General features: G+C 50.5%; 1 protein-coding gene across 1 annotated transcript in view; it reads left to right on the forward strand.

Annotated features, from left to right (window-relative positions):
- The first annotated feature begins 7,359 nt into the window (after positions 1–7,359).
- The window catches only part of Ptprf (protein tyrosine phosphatase receptor type F), an 83,488-nt gene continuing 77,927 nt past the window's right edge, over positions 7,360–12,920 (forward strand). The window contains exon 1 of the mRNA XM_026397720.2: positions 7,360–7,455. The gene's annotated coding sequence lies outside the window, so the exon portion shown is untranslated. The remainder of the gene's footprint in view (positions 7,456–12,920) is intronic.

Here is a 12,920-nt window from a genome sequence, read left to right on the forward strand (position 1 = left end):
TCATCCTTCTGCGTTGCTGGGATGACAGATGTGCGTCGTCACACCTGGCTAGCAGGTTTGATGTTTAAAGAAATGAGTAGGAATATTGTATATTGGAAAGAAAGCCCTACTTAACCTTCACCCTTCTTGAAGGAAGGGGTGTGGAATGCCAGGACTCTTCCCCATAAGACTGATGATCTTTGAGAGGAGATATATGGACATATTTTCATTTCTCTTCAGCAAATACCTAGAAAAGAAATTGCAAGGTCACATAGTAAGTTTATAATTGCTCCAATGAAAGCAATTACTGACCAGCTTGATGAAGCTTGTAGGTGTGACTCCAGAAGACTCATCCAGACTTGGAGAAGAGAATAGGGGATAGGAAGTGCTCCAGGGATATAGGCCACATCCTGATGGAGAAGGAAAGGGTTTTCTTTCTTTCTTTCAATTTTTTTTTCTTAGTTTTGGATGGACAAAATACCTTTATTTTATTTATTTATTTTTATGTGGCTTCTATTTTCAAGAACCTACACTGTGCCAGGCTCTGAGTCCATGTCATTCTTACAATCCTGCAAAATAACGATTATCTCCTTTTACAGAAGAGGAAACTAAGGCAAAAGGAAGTAATTTGCCCAAGACTGCACAGATAATAAGTGCCATGGGTATTATTCAGAACCAGGTCCATTTTTCTCCCAATACTGGGCCATCCCCTATAGCCTGCTCTGACTCCAGGTGTTGGGTGGTGTGGGCAGCATGTTGGAACCCTGGACAACCTGGAGGTGTCCATGATATGCACCCAGGAATACTGAATATTAGAAAGAAAGCCCTACTTAACCTTCACCCATCTTGAAGGAAGGGATGTTTTCTCCACTTCTCCATCTCACTGCTTGCATTGCCTGGAACTCCCTGAGCTTCACCCCCACTTCCCAGAGTCCCCAGAGCCATAAACAATCTCAAGGTATTGTTTGCTGCCTCCAAAGGAAGCTGACCCTCTATGGCCTGACTCTTACCAAGTGGGTGTTGCCTCTTACACGTGTATCTGGAGTTCCTGCCTCCCCCCAAGCCAGGTGCTTGCTCTGTGCATGTGCTTAATTCACAGATTCATTGCTTCCAAAAAGATCAGTAGAGTCACTTGGTTGTTTGAGCAGAGGTATGGGAAGGCAGACAGGAGGGCTCATTCTGAGTTGGGTTTTTGCCAAACAGATATGATTAAAAAAAAAAAAGTGAGAAGGCAAAGGGACTTAGGATAGTAACAAGAATGTTATTAAAGTGAATTAAAGTGTTGAGCCTTGGGGGCTGGGGCTATAGCTCAGTGGTAGAGCATTTGCCCAGCATGTATGAGGCACTGGGTTTAATCCTCAGCACCAAATACAAATAAATAAATGTCCATCTACAAATATATATATATATATATATATATATATATGTATATTTTTTTTTTTTTGAGCCTTGGGGCTGGGAGTATAACTGGTGGAGCATTTGCCTGGCATGTATGAGTCCCAGTTCAAGCCCCAGCACTGGAAAAAAAAAAATGTGTTGAGGCTTTCTACTTAAGTTGGCCATGGAGGAAAGTGAAGGAAGGAGAGAGAGCTGATGCTTTAGGAGAGGTCCCCAACAGAGAGGGCTGATAAGAGAACAGTTCTCAGGGGGTAGAGTGTACAAAGTGCAGCAGGAGAGATGCAGCTGGGGATGAGGATGAGGCTCCGTGTGCAACAGTAAGAAAGAGGGGCTCAGGTGCCTGTAGGAGATGGTCATTGCGATGAGGAGGTCAAGAAGCTGGTCTGTCTTCATGGGCATTGCAGGCCGATGGCAGGAAGTAGCCAAGGCCACTGGGAAGTGCATTAGGCTGAACACAGAGGCACAGCAATTGGATTTGGCAAAATGGAGGTAAACAATCATTATGTCAAGAGCAATTTAGTGGAGTGTTGGTCCAAAAGCTGGAATGTAGGGGGCTGAGGAGTGAGCAAGAGACGGACAAATGAAGGCATCATGCAGGAACAGCTTTGGGGGTTGTTGGGAAGGAGAACAGAGAAGTGCTCAAGTCTCTCCCACTCTGGAGGGCGTGTGGGCTCCAGGGAGGGAATTTTTGTTTAGGGTAGGAGAGGCTTGAGCATGACTGTGAACAGATGGGAATGATGTAGCAAAGAGGATGCAGTGGATGGGGGATAGGTGCAAAGTCCTGGATGACCCAGAGCATCCTCAGCACAGGGGCATCAGCCTCTGCTAGATGGTGTGGTCCATCCTCCTTGCAACCAGGATGGAGCCAGGGAGGAAGGAGCAGGTGTGGGTGGCTTTGCAGATTTGGTAGTGAGGATATAAGGGAATCCTGCTGTGGAGGCTTCTGTTTTCTCAGAGAAACCCAAGGTGGGTGAGGTCATCATCGGCAAGTTAGCAAATTCTTTTGAGAAACTAGCTTCAACCCTCCTGTCCCCCCCACCCCGCCCCATAGTGATTCATCAGGAGGGAATAAAAGGCTTTAGCCAGACTTTTGTGTTCCAAGGCCTTGGCCTTTTTGCTTCCGCCCCATAGCTAGGAAGGTAAATTGTCTGTGTGGTCTGGTGTGTTTGAGCTCTTTCTGACAGCTGAAGGAGGACATCTCTGGGTTCTAAGGAGTTGACTGTCTAGATGGAGAAGGGGGACAAGTGAACAGCCAGGAAAATGGCTGTGTGTGGATCAAAAGTGCCAAGGGATAAGGGCTATGACTTTGGGGGTCTATGGAAGAGGCTCCCTTAAAAAAGCCTGAGATGAGCCCAGTACAGTGGCACACACCTGTAATCCCAGCGACTGGGGAGACTGAGGCAGGAGGATCACAAATTCTACTGGAGAGCAAGTGAGTGAGAGAGAGAGCATGCGCCTGGGATGGAGAGGGTAGAGGGTCCCTTTTCCAATGAACAGGCTGGACAAGGGAGGTCCATCTCGGGGACAAGTGATAGAAACCCCATGGCAGGGATGACTGATGTCTACAAAAGCAGCAGTGACTTGAACAATACTTGTCCCTCCTTCCAGCAAGGAACCCACAGTCTATAGGAAGAGGAGACAATCACGGATACATACAGTGGTGCTCCCAGGGTTTAGAGCCAGGGTGGGTAAGTTCCTAGCTCAAAGCAGGGGTTAAAGATGGCTTGTCTGCAAGGTCATGGAACACAGAGTGACCCTCCTTGAGGCTATGAAAACCCCTCAAGCTCTTAGAGTTTTTGAGGGAGGGGAAGGGGGAGCTGTGAGTGATGTGGAAATCTTGCTGATCTGATGGGTGGGGAATCAAGCTGAAATTAATTTGATTTAGGCCAACTAAAGACGGTCAGGAAATGTACTGACGTCATGAGTTTGAGAAGAGTGTCCAGTGGGCCCAGACCCTGGACAAAGGGTGAACAGCGAGTGGGAACTGACATCTGGCTCCCCCCTCACCCTGCACCCTGCGGCTGGAACACAGCAGACACAGAGCTACCACATGGCACAGCTTGGCCTTCACAGATGAGCACAAGGACATCCCTCCCCGCCAGGCCCATGAGCAGGGCAGCAGGGCAGCCCCACATGGACCCTGTGAGCAGAGTCTGGCAATCTGGACGGAGCACTGGCTCCACTGCTTCATGAGCTATCAAGCTTTCCTAGGCTTAGCCACCCGAGGTTCTCATGTGGCCTCAGGGCCTGAGTCTCTGGTCTCGGTCCCTTGAGTTTGTCTAGTTCCACATCGAGTACAGGCTGAGATCTGAGCAGGAAACTCAGAAGCGTTCTTCTGCCCTGCTTTTACATACACCTTGCCACATGGGGACTGAAAGATAGGTCAGCAGGGGGCTAGGGAACAATGGCTTGAGATTCTGAGAACCCCTGTGGGGCTCAAAGCAAGAGTTGGTTAGAACAGCAGTGAGTGGGGCTGCCCACTCAAGCCACAGGATTGCAGGGGTCCCACCCACCTACCTGCCAAGTGCTGTGCTCACTTGGGCCAGTAGCGTTGGGCAGAGTGACAGGGTTGTCAGAGCTTCAGACCTAGGGAGGCCCAGGCTAGCAAGCACATGGATCAGAAGATCAAACCCCTCTTCCAGGCCTAAAAAAGACGGAGTGTGGATGCTCTCTAAGGCTTAGTCACAGTGCTCTTTCCTCATCTTGATGGTTCCTTGAGCACAGAAGGGGGGAATCTATCTTTTCATTCCCTTAACAAATATGTATCATGCACCTATTTCGTGTCAAGCCCCTGTCCTGGCTGCTGGGATATGGCAGCGATGAGGCCGACTTGTCCCTCCTGCCAGCAAGGAACCCACAGTCTATAGGAAGAGGAGACAGTCACAGATACATACGGTGATGCTTCCCAGGGTTTAGAGCTGTGTTGGGAAAGTCCCTAACCCAACCCAGGGGTTAAAGATGGCTTCCTGAAGGAGGAAGTAATGGTTCTAAACAGTTAGAGTTGGTCCCAAGGTACCAAAACCCATTCGAAGTAGAATAAGTTTCAAGAAGCATCATTGTATAATTATGTTCAAGAGAGTTTCTGACCGGTTTAGTTTTGCATGAACTCAAATACAAAAGTCAGAAACTCTATCTTGGGGCTGAGGTTGTGGCTTAGTGGCAGAGCACTTGCCTAGCATGTGTGAGGCACTGGGTTCAATTCTCAGCACCGCATATAAATAAGTGAATAAAACAAAGGTTCATCAACATCTAAAAAAAATTAAAAAAAAAAAAAGAAACTCTATCTCTGTTTACATGTGTACCTCTTGGAGCCACATGGTCTATCGTCTTTCTATTTCTCAAAGTTTGCAAGACTGTTGACTGACTGGATAGGGTTACTTGAGAGAAGGTTTCTTTCTAGCCTGATGACTGAGTGACTGCCCTTGCCTGAGATGAAGGGGAGTAGAACCTGGGGAGGGAGACACGTAAATTCTGTTACCTGACAGACATCCAGGCAGTGGTATTGAGAAAGCTTTTGTTATATGGATCTGGAACCCAAAAGAGAGGCCCACCTGGAGGTAGAGATTTGGGAGTCATCAGTGGGTAGTTATAGTGGTTGAGGTCCAGGAAAAGGAGGCTGAGTGGGAGAAGGAGAGGCATAGGATACAGCAGCAGTGCAGAAAAGGAGATGGTAATGGAATTGGAGAAAGGAATCAGTGAGGAGAGTGTGGGCCAGTGAAGCCAGGGAGAAGTCAGCCATGAACAAGCATAATTATCTGAAATGTACACTTTTTTAAAACTGGGTGGTGGGGTGACAGAACCCTCAAAGTTCTGAAAACACGCCAAAAAAAGCATAAATATGAATAAAAGTTGCAACAGTTCCCCCACAGCACACCAAAATTATCAGTGGGTGAAAAACCACAGTCTGGGAGTATTCATTTTTGACCTGTTTGTCATCTGGGCCAAATTGTTTGCCCAGAATTACTGGAGCCGGTCCCATCCCCTTCTCACACACCAGGGGGCGCACAAACACTGTTTCTGAATCCAAGACCAGGACAAAAGCAGCCAGTGAATTTAGGTAAAAATTAAAACTTATTCCTCAGCCCAGACCCCTAAATACTTATTTTGCATATTAACACTGGAATCCCAGAATCCAGATGCCTCAAAAATCTATAAACTTTGTCTTATTTTTAATCTGATTCCAAACTCACAGGGGTATCAGAGAGATCCTACAGAAGATCAGAAACCTCACAGAGGGTTTCACCTGACTCCAGAGTGGAGGTATCTCCCCCAGCCTTCCTGGTGAAGCTTAACTGGTGCAGGGTTGGGGTTAGTGGGGGACAGGAAAGAGATGCTGTGGCTTTGTCTAACTCAAGTATGAACTCACAGACTGGGATAGAGGTCTGAAGGCAGGGGCTTCGGTGCCAAGGCTGGCTCTTGGTTTGAAGTTTACAAAGTCCCTATGTGCATTAGGACTTGGACTAATCTTCAATTAGGTTACTTGTATAGCCCAGAAATTTACGGGTTAGCATTAGAGTTTGGAATGAGGAATCAGAAACTTCCACCAATGTCTATATCATCTTTTAGGGTATTATTGTCTTAAATACAGAGACCAATTTCCAGTTAGATTTTTTTTTTTTTTTTTTGGAAATATCTGGGATGTTGGCCAGCCTCCAGTTAGTGCTCACATCACATCAGAGAAGAGAGGGTGAATGTGGGGATAAAAGGTCATGTGTAGTTTCCTTTCTTGGTTTCCAAGACTATTATGGGAAGAGGGTAAGGTTAGGGTTCTAAACGTTTGCAAAAATGGGTAAGGTGTGAGGTCAAATCTCAATTTGGGAATTGAAATTAAGAATCCCAATTTAGAAAGTATGTTGGTGAGTTGGGGTTGTGGCTCAGTGGTAGAGTGCTTACCTAGCATGTGTGAGCACTGGGTTCAATCCTCAGCACCACATAAAAAACAAATAAATAAAATAAACATTAAAAAAAAGAATGCTTAGAAAAAAGAAAAAAAGTATATTGGTGTTAACCTAGGAGTGGAATAGAGTTTCATTTAAGTCTTGGGGTTCAGAAAAGAGTATTGGGGTCTAGAGCAAGGTAGCTATGGGACGTTAGTGTTCTTTTGGGGACAGCAGGCTCAGTGTTGGTACTGGAGTCCATTTAGGTCCAGGGTTGGTACCAGCATCACTTTTAAGTTTAGGGCAAGTAATAAATTTAAAGTAATAAGAAATAAAGGAATTCAGAGTCAGACTCAGTATTTGAGAGTCCCCTACAGTGGTGCATACCTATAATCCCAGCTACTTCAGGAGGCTGAGACAGGAGGATAGGAAGTTTCTTGGGCAGCTTGGGCAATTTATTGAGAACCCCTCTCAATAAATACATAGGGGAGGGGAAGTACCTCAGTTGTGGTATGCTCCTGTGTTCAATCCCAGTCACCCCCCCCATTGATATTTGGGGTCAATACAGTATGGGGGCTCAGACCATATCTGTGCCAATTTTAGGGCAGATTTAGGAGTCTGGACTCAATAATGGGTTTTAAGGGTGGGTCTGAGTTCAGTATTATGTTCAGATCTGGGAAGAAATGGGGTGCCAGAGTAGTATTAGGTTCATATTAGGATTTGATAGCCAGTAGAAGCATCTGGATTTAGTATCTGAGTTTTGGCTTGTTCATGCTCATTTGGGGGGTTTTGGGGGGTTCAGGTTCAATATTGGTGTTGGGTCGATTTAGACTTGGGGTTGGGTTGTGGCCTCGCCCGGGCCTACACCGCTCCTCCGCGGCTCTTCGAGCTGGAGTGCACGAGGGGAGGGGCGGTGCCGGGAGCGCGCACGGCAGGGGCGCGGGCGCGGGCGCGAGCAGGGGCGCGCGACTGGAGCTGGCGCGGGAGCGGCGGGAGCGGCGGGAGCGGTGGTGTTGGCGGCGGCGGCAGAGGCGGCGGCTCCGGCTCCAGCTCCGGCTCCGGCTCGGGCTCCGGCTCCAGCTCAGGCGGCGGTGGCGGGAGTAGAACCAGGTGGTGGCGGCGGCGGCAGCAGCAGAGGAGCGGGAGCGGCGGCCTCAGCGGCTTGGGGGGGACATGCGGACCGACGGCCCCTGGATAGGCGGTGAGTGACCCCCGGGGGCCCCCCTCCAGTCCCCTCCGCGCCCATTCCTTGCCCACTAACCCACCCTCCCTCCACGTCCACCCAGCGGAGCTGGAGGCAGTCCCGGGGGGCTGGGGGGCGCCGCTGAGGCCGGGCCGCGCCCCCACCTGCCGCGCCCGCAGTCTCGGCTAAGCCCCCCCAAGCCTGGCGGCTCCTCCCCGCGTTTACCCCGCGGCAGACGCGCCCCCCACCGCGGCTGCTGGCGAGCTCTCCGCCCTCCCCCTCCCTCCCGCCGCACCTGAGCCGCAGCCCGCGCCCCCCCCCCCCCCCGGTGCAAAGTTTCCCTTTTGCGTTTGGCTCCCCCTCCTTGGTCCCGCCTGGTCCCCCACCCTCCAGCGCGGACGCGCTCCGGGGGCGGCCCTCAGCCTCCCACCAGCCCCAGCTCCGGGCGGGTCCAGGCCGCGCCCCCGCCCCCGCCGCACCGGCGCCCCCTCCCAGTCGGCGGGGGATCCGCAGCCAACGCGTCCGAGTCTCGCTTGCCGCCCCGGCGCACGTGCGGTCCCGGGATGCGCCGGGCGCGAGTTTGAAGCTCCCACCCCCCTTGGTCGCGAGCGCGGGCTGGGGAGGGGCCGCAGCTGGTGGTACCCACCCCCACCCCATGCACCGCCCCGGAGGCCCTGAGCGACCTGTCCCGTGAGGACGTGTCCACTCGGACCTGCTCCGAAAGTTCACTCAGTCGCCGCCCCGCGTCCTGTCCCGTCCCGGTGTGCCTGGTCCCCAGTCGCTGTGTCCACCGTCCTAGTCTCAGTTACTGTGTCACTGCCTCTCAGTCTCACCCCCTGCAGTCCCAGGGTCTCCAGCCATCTCCCTTCTCCCTTCCTGGGTCTCTCCCTTTGCGGGTGTCCGTTCTCTTTCCCGGTTCTCTCTGCCTGGGTCTCTGTTCTCCCTCGCTGTGTCTTCCTCTTCTTTCCCCTGGATCTGCCTTTCACTCTGGGTCTCCCTGTTCTCTCTGCCCGGGTCTTCCTGTTCTTTTTCTGTTCTCTCTGCCATGGTCTCCCTGTTCCCTCTGCCGGGATCCCTGTGTTCTCTCTCTCTGGGCCTCTTTCTCTCTGCCAGGGTCTGTCCGTACCCCCCCCTTCTCACCCCGCCTCCCTCCCCGGGTCTCTGCCTGATGTCTCTCACTGGTCTCTTGGTGTCTCTGTACCCCTCTGCTAGACCCTCCCCCACTTCTCTGGAATGCTGCCCCTCTGGTTCTTCCACCCCTGGGAGGGGGAGGGGCAAGCCCTTCTCCCCATTTCAATCCCCCCAGCGCTGGGCCCCTGAGTTGGAGCTGGTGGGGGCTGGGACCAGTACCTGCCTGAGCTGTGAAATGTGAAGGAGGCTGCAGGTGCTAGGGGATTCTCTGGGTTCCCTCTTGGGGACAACAGGACAGGATGGTAGAGACTGGATTGCTGAATGATGGTGACAAAAGCTCCACTTTGGCTTCTGAAGGGAAAAGGGTAGGATCCTTGAGTGACCTGGTGCTGGATCTGGCATGAGAATACAGGCAAGTGCAGGGGTGGGAGGCCTGGAAAAGAATGTGGGTGGTGGTTCTAGTTGGAGGGATCTGGACAGGGATCCTTTGGGAGGCATTAGGAATCTGATGGGATACGGAGGAGAGTTCTGATAGAATTCTAAGGAAATTTCATGTTTGGCTTTTTATTAACTTTTGCTTTAGAGAGTGTGAAAATCCTTGTTTTTAACTGAATATATGAATGAGTGTAGGGTTCCAAAAAGGAGCAGGTATAACTCCCTTATAAGCCCCTACATTCTCTGCCTGGGCTTAGACCACACACCCCAGGCGATTCTCCATCCAACCTCTGCTTCCACTCTTAGCCCTGCCCCCACCCTCATGCACACTTCACATTCACTTGCCTTCTTGCCCTCACTCTTGCAGGCTTGGGCCCTCATGCCAGCCAGTGCTCAGAATTCTGCTGTGCTTGCATACTCAGTCCACCTGTACCTGTGTACACAGTGTTGTGCCTTTTAGTACATGCACTTTTTGCACATTTTTGCTTGTTCATTTTCCACCTCATATGAAATGTCTTTATAGTTTTATATCCTTTTCCAATTTATCTTCCTTTTCCTTCTTTTAAAAAGGAAATCGTTTTAATGTAATTCCTTATTCCTTTCCTTCCTTTGTAGCTTCTGGCCCCCCTCCTTCTCTCTAGCCTTGTGTACACTGATGGCTGGTGCTTCCAAAGGGAGGAGGAGGGTGGATATGGGTGCTGGTGAAGCAGACTACAGCAAGGGTAAACTAGTTAAAAGTCTTTTCTTGGAATTTGCATTGATGTGCAGCAAAATGCTGACCCTGGTGATTTGTGAGCCTTCCAGTCTTATTCCCAACAGTCCCAACTGTGGGAGTCCAGTTTTGAGAGTACCCAAGGAGAGGTGGGACCCAGACCTCTTGCACTAGAGGTTGTGACACATACTACATCCCTTCCACCTTCCAGCTTGAGACCTGTTTCTCAGTTTAAAACCCCTCTAAAATGGAACAGCTTATCCAGCCCAAACTGGTCCCCATCCATGGGTGCTGCAGGAAGCCAAGGGAACTGTGTGTCATTGTGTCATCAGCAGTGGCAATCACTTTCTGGGAATGCAAAAGCATTTCAGTAACCTGTTATTGATTGCAGACCATGTGCCAGGCATTGGACTAGGAAATTTCAGCAAGGTTGTCTTGCTTCCTGCGGGACTAACAGCTGTGTAGGAAAGACAGCCTGCCCCTTAGGAGCCTCTGAGGTTGAGGCATCTGCTCACCTACAGCAACTGCAATTCTGAGCAGAGGTTAGAAGGTTGGCGGAATTCAGCATGAGGTGGGGAAGAGGTCAGAGTGAGTTGTGACCCAGAGGAGACAGGGAAGAGGCAATCTGAATTGGGTTTAAAGGGATGAATAGGAGTTTGCCAGTTGAAGAAGGGAGAAGGGGAACCTCTAGGTAGGAGGAAAAAAAAACTATGAATTAAGACCAAGAGATGTCACTTGTGGGTTATTCAGAGATACAACTGATCACAGAGGGTCTTGAATGCCCTGTGAGCTATGTGTGACTTTATTCTGAAAATAGAGGGAAGACACCAAAGGTTTAAAGCTTAGGTGGGCAGTGTAGAACATGCTGTGTCAGATTAATTTTTCTGAAAGATGTTGCTGTGACCACAGAAAGTGGATGGGAGACAGGATGCCCAATGAGAAAGATGTTGTAGTAAGGTCAATGAGACAGTGGCCTGGATAGGGTGGTAGCATGGGGCTTCATTTGTCAGAAAAGAATGATTTATGGGTGTGGGGGTGAAGGAAAGGAGGGAGTCCAGGTTCCGGGGAGTAGCTGGGTGGGGCTTTTCTGAAGGCTCTGGAACTTCTGAACCTCCGAGCTAGGAACCTGAGGAGGAAAGGCTGATTCCAGGGATGGATGACGAGCTCAGGGTTGGAATGTTGCCTTGGGTACTTGGGGTTCATTGGAGGTGGGGAGACTCAAACGGGGGTTGAGTATGAGAGTACAGTTTGGGAGAATAATCTGGGCCAGTGGAGGAGAACCAAGAGTGACATGAGAGTATGAGGAGGCATGCTCAGCAAGCAAAGACAGCCACAAACAGTGGCTTAGTGCTCTGACTTTGGTTTTGAACTGCTGGAGTTTGATGTGACCTTGAGCAAGTTGCTTAACGTCTTTGACCCAGTTTCCTCATTTGTCAAATGGGTATAATAAGATTCCATGCCTCATAGGGTTGATGGGAAGATTAAAGTTAATATGCATCAAGTGCTTAAAACAAGGCCTGGCATCTAGTGAGTAGAGGTGCGCAGTGATAGCAGTTGTTATTGTGGTACAGACCCCCTTCCCATCAGCATCAGCCAGGCTTGCCATGAAAAACATGCACTGCAAAGGTTAGGGCACCTGCCCACCTAACAACTTCCCTTCTGAACTGGGATCAGCAAGGGGGTTGCCCATGTCTCTCGTCTTCATTACCATTGATGTGTTTCTCAAGTGTGTCTGACCTTCAGGTGGGCAGCTGTGAGAAGGCTAAAGGTGCAGCCCTGCAGAAAAGATCTCACATTGGGGTGGGTGGGTGGCAGGGAATTCTGAGAAGAGGCAGCCTCTGGATGTTTAGTTCCCCATTTCCTCCCACCTTTCCTGGGCATCTCCTGATGTTCTTTCTTCCTCACTTTGCCTCCAAGATCCAGATGCGCCAGATCTCTGTATTCTCAACCTCTGAGTCTGAGAACTCTGCTTTTAGCTTCTTGGCTGTGTTTTAGCTGCTGTTTCTGGGGACTTTCCTGGTGCAGCCCCAGGGGCTGCCTGGGGTCTGCTCCAAGCAACATCTTTGTTCTAGATTTCAACGTGCTCCTGGTCCCCCTGCTGGGCCAGGTCTCATGCCTCACAAATGGCTGAGTTGGTGCCCAGGGCCATCTTACCTGATTTTGGTCATGGCTACCAGTTAAACCCTAGCTCTGGGTGCCAGCATGTGTGATCCTAACTTGGGTCCTGTAGAAATTAGGCCCCTTTGTAGTAGCTTTCTAGTTGGCCTTCTAGTCCATATAGGCGCTCTTCTGAATGTGCTTGTCCTTATTTCAGGGTTCTGACCCAGTGTGGGTCTAAAGCTTTTCTGGGAGCTGCTGTTGGTGATTATGAGGTGCAAATTGATTGCCCATTTAGGTTGTTTCAGAGCTGTTTGATCTTAGGTTGATGTTTCAAGATACTGGGTTGTCTAGAGTCCTTCCCTGGTGCTATTCTGTGTACCTGAGGGGTTTTACAAGGTCAGGATCCTGTATACATTTAGTCTGTTCTGAGACTCACCTCCTGGCCATTTGGGGTGCATGCCTCTTTCCTCCACGCAGGGCCTTTCTCAGTCTCTAAGCCCAAATCCCAGTGTTCCTGATGTGGCAGAGGGTGTGGCAGCAGTCTTGGGTAGCTTGGGAGACTTCCATGTTCTCTGCCTTGGACACTGCCCCTCTGCCCAGGTTTCCTGAGAAATGGCAAAGCCAACAAGTTCACATCAGGCATCATGAGGCCTGGCAGGCATCTCCAGACAAACGGGCCTTTGAGTTTGGGACATGGAAGCTGGTTTGTCTGGCTAGACCCGCCTGGCAGCCTGTGTGCTGGGAACAGCAGCCACTGGAAATGTGGAGAAATACAATGGGCTGGGGGAGGGCAGCATGAGGGCATCCAGGAGTGCAGGGCCATTGGTCTTTGGAGGCTGGGTTGGTGAGGCCTGTTTTGAGTCAGTCAGGATGGCCTTTGGCCAAAGAAGACTCCCCTGTTTTGCCAGAGGTGGGGACAATTTCCATGTGAGGAGGTCCTTGGGTGGGTAGTGAGGGTTAGTCTGGAGTTAGGAGGTTGTCCCTGGCCCCCATGACCACTGTGTTTCCTGTATATTCATTTTGGGAGGAGCCGAGGTGGATGGCAGGGTTGTGTGAGTAGAGGTGTGAGGCTGAGAAGCCTGCTACAAGGTGCAGCCTGTGTGGA

Source organism: Urocitellus parryii, chromosome 11, assembly GCF_045843805.1.
Source record: "Urocitellus parryii isolate mUroPar1 chromosome 11, mUroPar1.hap1, whole genome shotgun sequence".
Lineage (NCBI taxonomy): Eukaryota > Metazoa > Chordata > Mammalia > Rodentia > Sciuridae > Urocitellus > Urocitellus parryii.